The sequence below is a fragment of the Falco rusticolus genome, unplaced genomic scaffold (assembly GCF_015220075.1).
Source record: "Falco rusticolus isolate bFalRus1 unplaced genomic scaffold, bFalRus1.pri scaffold_119_arrow_ctg1, whole genome shotgun sequence".
In the NCBI taxonomy this organism is placed as follows: domain Eukaryota; kingdom Metazoa; phylum Chordata; class Aves; order Falconiformes; family Falconidae; genus Falco; species Falco rusticolus.
Genome location: NW_023618154.1, coordinates 2,450 through 10,780, shown reverse-complemented (window position 1 = coordinate 10,780; position 8,331 = coordinate 2,450). Strand labels below are relative to the sequence as shown.

General features: G+C 42.8%; 1 long non-coding RNA gene across 1 annotated transcript; it reads left to right on the top strand.

The window, feature by feature from the left end:
- Window positions 1-1,935: 1,935 nt before the first annotated feature.
- On the top strand, window positions 1,936-7,776 carry LOC119141973. Its single transcript, XR_005102120.1, has 3 exons — window positions 1,936-1,975; window positions 6,941-7,036; window positions 7,621-7,776. It is a non-coding gene; the product is annotated as an uncharacterized LOC119141973 (long non-coding RNA).
- Window positions 7,777-8,331: the final 555 nt, after the last annotated feature.

Here is an 8,331-nt window from a genome sequence, read left to right as displayed (position 1 = left end):
GCCTATTAACGGTATCTCATAACCAGCATGCCTTGGTATTTGGGTACAGATCCAACAATCTGTTTTATTTAAAATTGTGGTGATGTTTTGAATCGCCTGTATATACCAGTTCTCTCGCCAGGCCGCTGTGTCTATCACCTGTAAAATTATCAGAATCATGTTAAATTTAACCCACATCCTATCTTTTTAGCTTGAGCTTTAATGGCCCTTGAATTTCTCACGTCCAAAGCTTTTGTGGCGACTTCTTCACACGGGTATGATGAATCCAGGCATTCTGTTCTTTAATTTTGATTGCTGTGAAGGAGGTGAGGAGTACTTGGTATGGTCCTTCCCACTGTGGTTTCAAGGTTTTTTCTGCAAGAGACTTTACATATACATAATCTCCAGGTTGAATATCATGTACAGGCCCATCCAGACCCCTTCCTCGGGTCCCAATTACATGTTTTCCAATTTTATTGAGCTGTTTGCTCAATGCCACCATATAGGAGGTCATAATTTCGTCCCCAATTTGCATTGATGTCCCCTTTTGTATTCCATAGGGGCGTCCATACAGAATTTCAAAAGGGCTCAGTCCTTCTCTCACCCTTGGTCTTGTCCGTATACGCAAAAGGGCTAAAGGGAGAGACTGAGGCCATGGCAAGTTTGCTTCTTGTCCCAGTTTTACAATTTGCTGTTTGATTAAGTGGTTCATTTTCTCCACTTGGCCACTCGACTGAGGGCGATATGGGGTGTGAAGTTGCCAATCTATACCTAAATGGTGGCTGGTTTGTTGCACTAATTTTGAAACAAAGTGTGGTCCTCTGTCAGAGGATACGGTTGCTGGAACCCCAAAGCGAGGTATTATTTCTTGTATTAGTATTTTAGTTACCTCCCGAGCCTTGGCAGTTCTGGTTGGGAACGCTTCTGGCCAACCTGAAAAGGTATCAGTTAATACCAGCAAATATCGGTACCCCCCTTTTCTTGGAAGTTCCGTGAAATCAACCTGCCATTGTTGTCCAGGCCCATTACCCTTTCCAATCTGGCCCATTTCTAGTTTGGGAGTATTCTTTGGATTAGTTTGGAGGCAAAGGTCACACTGTTGAGTCACTTGTCTCACTGTGGTATATAAATTTCTAGCCACAATATCTTTTATCAGATGCTTATACAGAGCCTCCATTCCCCAATGTCTCTTCCTATGTTCTTCCCGTATTAAATGCCACAGTAAATATGAGGGAACAATTAATTTTCCCTGTGGGGTATAAGCCCATCCCTCTTCATTATATGACCCTTCTAAGTCTGAAATAAGTTTCTGATCTTCCCTAGTGTGAGAAACTATGGACTAGGGTATTGTTTATTAAGATTTATGTTAAGCCCAATGTAAAGGTCAGACAGCAAAAGATATAAATAGCCACAAGATACCGCTTGTGCAAGATAAGATAACCACCAGATGTCCAGGAACCGACAGAAACAGGACAAACTACCCCATATAAGGACATATGAGTGAGGGGTCAACTATGGGACAAAGGAGGAAGACTTCTTACTTCGGCCTCAACGACCACCAGAAGGCAGAAAACGACCCCCTAACAACAACTGAAGCATGCGCAGGGTACCTCCACTACCTCATGAACACGGGAGTAAAGATGTATAAAAAGGGACTGTTTGAACTGCTCAGGACGGCAGTTGGCGGAGCGCAGACTCCCCTGTCGTCCAGCGCTGGTTTTGCTCATATTCTACTTGCTATAATTAATAAAATTTTAATTGGATTATGATCCGTTGTGGTCTCAATTTATAACAATTTCTGGTGCCGTGACTCGGATAAGGAACGGTGGGCTTTGGTCCTCCGGGGAGGCGCCCCGCGACATTTCGCGGCCCCGCGACCAACAGCTTACTCCAACCTTACCGACGAACCTAAATTCTAGAATAATGAGCAAAGGAGAAACCGGTAAAATCCCATAGAAATTCTGTGCACGGGAGTCCGGACGAAGACGCAGGACGCGTAAGTATATTGCGAATTTGTTCGCGGGTTTGCCGTTCGGGCGGGATTGGGTTTCCTGGAATATAACGAGTGAGAGGTTCGATATACTGAACCAAGCGAGTGCGGACTCTTAAGTACTGCGTTTCCCATCTCCCGCGAGGGACTGGGCCAGGAACAAGGGGAGCGAGTGAGTGTATGTTTGTGGATATTCCAGAAGATGGGGGCGAAGGGCAGCAAGCCTTCGACTCCCATGGGAAGGGTACCCACTGTACCTAAGAATACCCCTCTGGCATATATCTTAGACAATTGGAGATATTTCCCTGGAACTCTAGGGAAAGATAAGCAGAAGATGATAGAACATTGTACTAAGATATGGGGAGGGAAGAAAATTTCTAAAAATGTCTTTTGGCCAGTCTATGGGTCAGAAGAAGATTGGGTAAGACAGCAATTAAACCTCTGGGTTAATAATAAAAAACCCCTTAACCCGGAGGAGAGTCGATATGCGCAAGTGTGGCTAGAAAGACCGGGAGCTAGACTTTACCCACTGAATGAAATGAAAACTAAACAAAAGAAAAAGCAGGAAGAGTTGGACGAAACCCTTCTAACCCCCCCTCCTTACATACCTCCTCCTGCTCCCGCAGAGGTCCCCAGAGCGCCCACTCCCCCACCAGAGTCGGAACAAGGGTCTCCCCCTCTTCCTAGACGCGTAACTAGAAGTCAGAAAGGGGCAGCTCAGATGTACCCCCTAAGGGAAATACCCATGGGGGGACCTCAACCTGTGATCGGATATATTTCCGTACCCCTAAACTCGGCTGACCTACGAGATTTTAAAAGAACCGAGATGGGAAACTTAATTGAGGACCCACTCGGAGTGGCAGAAAGATTAAATCAATTTTTGGGACCAAACCTTTATACTTGGGATGAGATGCAATCTATCCTTGGTCAATTATTTACTACCGAGGAAAGAGATATGATTAGACGAGCAGGAATGAGACTGTGGGATGCTCAGCATGCCCAGGGACCCCAAGCAGATATTAAATGGCCACTCCAAAGACCTAATTGGGATAATCAGGATCCAGTGCATAGAACTCATATGCAGGACCTGAGAACTATAGTAATTCAGGGGATTAGGGAAGCAGTACCCCGTGGCCAGAATATCAATAAAGCATTTAATGAAATGCAAAAGAAAGATGAAAGCCCTACTGAGTGGCTGGAACGACTGAGGAAAGCCCTTCAGCTGTACTCTGGGGTAAATCCAGACGACCCTTTAGGGCAAGCGCTCCTCAAAACTCAGTTTGTGGCAAAATCATGGGAAGATATCAGAAAGAAGATTGAAAAGTTAGAAGACTGGCAGAATAGAGGGTTGGATGAATTATTGAGGGAAGCTCAGAAAGTCTACGTAAGGCGGGAAGAAGAGAGCAGCAAGCGACAAGTAAAAATGATGGTAGCAGCGGTCAGAGAGGATCGCAAAGAGCGAACTGGTGAACACAGAACTGCTGGAACGAAACAAGGGAACGTAGTAGTAAAGAAGGAACAGAGATGTTGTTTTTACTGTGGAAAAAGGGGACATATAAAGAAGAATTGCAGAGAAAGGATCAGGGATGAGGAAATATTGAAAACAGAATAGGAGGGTCAGGGGCTCTATATCTTAGGGGACCGGAGTCATCATGAGCCCTTGATAAAATTAAAAATAGGTCCCCATAAACAAGAGTTCACCTTTTTAGTAGACACTGGGGCTGAGAAATCAACTATTAAGCATATACCTGAGGGATGTAAAGTTTCCCCTGAAAAAGTACAAGTAATTGGGGCAAAAGGAGAACCCTTTAAAGTAAGCAAAATCAAAAATGTGGTATTCGAAACTGAAAATAAATTTGGAATGGGTGAACTCTTGCTCGTCCCTGAAGCAGAATTTAATCTGTTAGGACGAGATTTAATTGTTGAATTGCAATTAGAAATTAAAGTGAAAAATCAAGAGCTAACAGTGTCTGCTTATCCTTTGACCGTGGATGATCAAAAACAAATTAACCCCGATGTCTGGCACTCTCCGGACACAATTAGTAGACTGGAAATCCCACCGATTAAAATCCAAATTTCCGAACCCCACATACCTGTGAGGGTAAGGCAATATCCCATATCCCTAGAAGGACGGAGGGGATTAAAACCAGAAATGGATCGATTGTTAGCACAAGGAATCTTAGAGCCTTGTATGTCACCCTTTAACACCCCCATTCTGCCTGTAAAGAAACCAAATGGGAAATATCGGCTCGTACATGATTTAAGGGAAATAAACAAAAGAACTATCACCCGGTTCCCTGTAGTAGCAAATCCATACACACTGCTAAGCAAGCTAGGACCCCATAACTCCTGGTATAGTGTGGCTGATTTAAAGGATGCCTTTTGGGCCTGTCCACTGGCAGAAGAATGCCGTGATTATTTTGCCTTTGAATGGGAAGACATAGAGACAGGCCGTAGGCAGCAATTGAGATGGACCGTGCTCCCCCAAGGGTTCACTGAGTCCCCTAATCTGTTTGGACAGGCCCTGGAAGAGCTCTTAAAAGAATACCAAGTACAAACGGGAAACATGCTGTTACAGTATGTAGATGATCTGCTCATAGCAGGGAATAATAAGGAGGATGTAAGGAAAGAAAGCATTCGGCTCCTAAACTTTCTTGCACAAAAGGGACTACGGGTATCACAAGAAAAGTTACAATTTGTGGAGGAAAAAGTGAAATACTTGGGGCATTATTTGTTTAACGGCGAGAAGATATTGGATCCAGAGCGCATTAAAGGAATTCTGGAATTACCTATGCCTGTCACTAAGAGGCAAATTCGGCAGGCATTAGGGCTATTTGGGTATTGTAGGCAATGGATAGAGAACTACAGCTTTAAAGTTAAATTCTTATATGAACAACTGTCTAAAGACAAAATGCCCAAGTGGACCCCTCAGGATCAAGAGCAGTTTGCCAGTCTCAAAAGGGAGCTAAGCCAAGCACCGGTTTTAAGCCTCCCAGATTTAAAGCGGCCGTTCCATTTATTTGTTAACATATATGAAGGAACGGCATTCGGAGTATTAACTCAGGAATGGGCCGGACAAAAGAAACCGGTGGCATACCTATCAAAGCTGTTGGACCCTGTGAGCAGGGGTTGGCCGAGTTGTTTACAAATCATTGTTGCTGCTGCCTTATTACTTGAGGAAACGAATCGCATTACCTTTAATGGAGAAGTTGTCTTATATGCGCCTCATAATATCAGGGGAGTGTTACAACAAAAAGCAGAAAAATGGCTTACAGATAGCCGATTATTAAAGTATGAGGGAATACTTATAGAATCCCCTAAACTATCTTTGAAAACTATTGGAGCAGTTAACCCCGCTGAATTTTTGTACCCAGGAGAAGGTAATGAACTATTGCACAATTGTTTTCAAACAATTGAACAGCAGACACGCCATTAGGCCAGACTTAGAAGAAGAAGAACTACAATGTGGAGAAGTATTATTTATAGATGGGCCATCACGAATAGTGGAAGGTAAATGATTGTCCGGATATGCCATCGTTAAGTTGGAAAAAGGAGAATTTAAGACAATAGAATCAGGCCCCCTGAGTGCCAGCTGGTCGGCTCAAGCCTGTGAGCTGTATGCATTGTGGAAAGCATTAGTGTCACTGAAGGGAAAGGATGGAACTATATATACAGACTCACGCTATGCGTTCGGAGTAGTGCACACTTTTGGGAAAATATGGGAAGAAAGAGGATTCGTTCACTCACAGGGAAAAGAACTGATACACCCGGAATTAATTCGGCGAGTTCTGGAGGCATCAAAAATGCCGAATAAAATAGCAGTTGTACATATAAAGGGACACCAGCGAGGTACAAGTTACCAAGTTAGGAGAAATAATGCAGCTGATACAGAAGCAAAACGAGTGGCAGGCAATTATAGTACGATTTTAACTATACAACAAATACCTGTTAGTAAAAATTTGAGTTTTGAGTCTGCAGAAAAGGAAAAACTAGAACAAATGGGAGCTAAGGAACAGGCTGGTAAGTACATATTGCCAGATGGGAGAGAAGTTTTGCCGAAGGGCATAGCACTTGAAATATTTTCAAAAATACATAGTAAAACACACTGGGGAACCCAGGCGTTAGTTGATCATTTCAATCAACAGTTTGCCTGTATAGGCGTATATAACATAGCAAAGACAGTCACGGCAGCCTGCGAGACCTGTCAAAAGGTTAATCGAAACAACATGAGACAAAAGCCTCTTGGAGGACGTTCCCCAGCATACAGACCTTTCTCACACATACAAGTGGATTTTACTGAACTACCCAGGGTAGGGCGTTACAAATATTTATTAGTAATGGTGGATCATTTAACACATTATGTTGAGGCTTTTCCTACCTCCAAGGCAACTGCTAACCAAGTTACTAAAGTGTAACTTGAAGACATTATACCTCGATATGGAGTACCTGAAGTAATCGACTCGGACAGAGGAACACACTTTGTGTCAAAAATTGTTAGAGGTCTAACAGAAAGCTTGGGTATTAAGTGGGAATACCATACGCCATGGCATCCACAAAGTTCGGGAAAAGTTGAAAGGATGAATGGAGAAATCAAAACTATTTTGACTAAATTAATGATAGAAACCAAATTATCATGGATTAAGTGCCTACCCATGGCACTATTAATTCTCAGAACCAGACCCCGAGCAGATGTAGGAATATCAGCGTTTGAAATGGTGTATGGAATGTCCTATAGAATTGAAAGTCCACAAACAAATGTTTTAATTCGAGACCGTGTGATTAATGAATATGTTTCACAATTAGCAGAACATCGTAACAAGCTTTGGGAACATGGACTGATTGTACAACGACCACCGTTGGACTTAAAAATTCATAATCTTAAACCTGGGGACTGGGTATTGGTTAAAACGTGGAAAGAAGAAACCCTAAAACCCAATTGGGAGGGACCTTGTCTTGTTCTGCTTACAACAGAAACGGCTGTCCGGACTGCTGAGCGTGGATGGACTCATGCCAGTCGCATTAAAGGCCCAGTGACGAGACCCCACTGGAAAGTAATCAGTACTCCAGGTGACACCAAGATAACATTGAGAAGATAAAGTTATGATAGAGATTTTATTTGATTATTTTGCCGCATTACCTTTTGGTATAAAGTGTGTATTATTGTTTACATTTGCTATAGTTATCTCGCTTTTTATCTATTATATATGGAAGTGTAAGAAGTGTAATTGCTAAACTTATGCAACCACACAATATCAAGTATAGAAGATATGCTGATGTAAATAATATATGCACTCTAGATATATGAATTAGGTGTAATAATTTGAACTGCAATTGTTATCCATTTGCTTGTTTTAAGTGTAAGGTATGCCAGGATAAATGGTGGACACACTGTGAATGTGGATACCCTCCAATAGGAGTTTGCACAGAGTGTTGGAAAATCCGAAGAACTCTTACTGAGTGGAAATTAAAACAATTAGAGTCTAAACAAGAAATTATTCGAGAATCCCATGAGTGGTGGGAAATTTTTGCCAAAGGAATAAACCCTCAATATTATTGTTACCACTCCACCGAACCAGTCCCCTTTGTAGCTGAAATCTTGGCTATAAAGTGCAGAAGGGAAGTACTAACCGTGTCTTGCTTTGCCCCATTAGTTAAAGCTGCAAAGTGGGAAGCCTATGTAAACAGGCAGAAAGCCCGAAGCAGCTGTTCTCCTGAAGAATTCCCTTGCTGCCGAGAAGATGGTACACCCCGTGGCTCGAAGCAACCGAGTCGACGGGCAAGGCAGAGGAGGAACAAACTGTGGAGAACAGAACCAGAACAATGGGACACTAAAGCAACAATGGCTGAACTTCCCCAGGACTGGTAAAAATATATTTGGATTGACAAAATTGACAGACACCCTTTTTCCTGGTATACCGTTAGTTTTGTTATTGATAATAACCCAAGCAAATGGAAACCCTCATGAACCTTTTAAATGGACCTTAATCAGGTGGGAAGGACAAGTAACCATTCAGACTCAAGTTACTCCAGGAGCCCCTAGTTTTCTCTGTGCGCTGTGTGATCTCATACCGGTAAAACCCTGCCTGAACAAACATGGATTTTATTTTTGCCCTAGTTCGAACCATGAGAAAGGATACTGTAATTACCCAGGACATTATTATTGTGCCTACTGGGGTTGTGAAACAGTAGCCTCAGACTGGGAGGTTGACCAAGACAAGTATTTATGGGTAGGGTGGGGTCCTTTCGGATGTGACCCACCGAAACATGGAACAAATGGAGGTTTTTTGAATGAGGGTACATGTGACAAAATCTACATTAATGTGACACACCCAGAAGATGCAGGTTGGTTGATAGGAAAAACA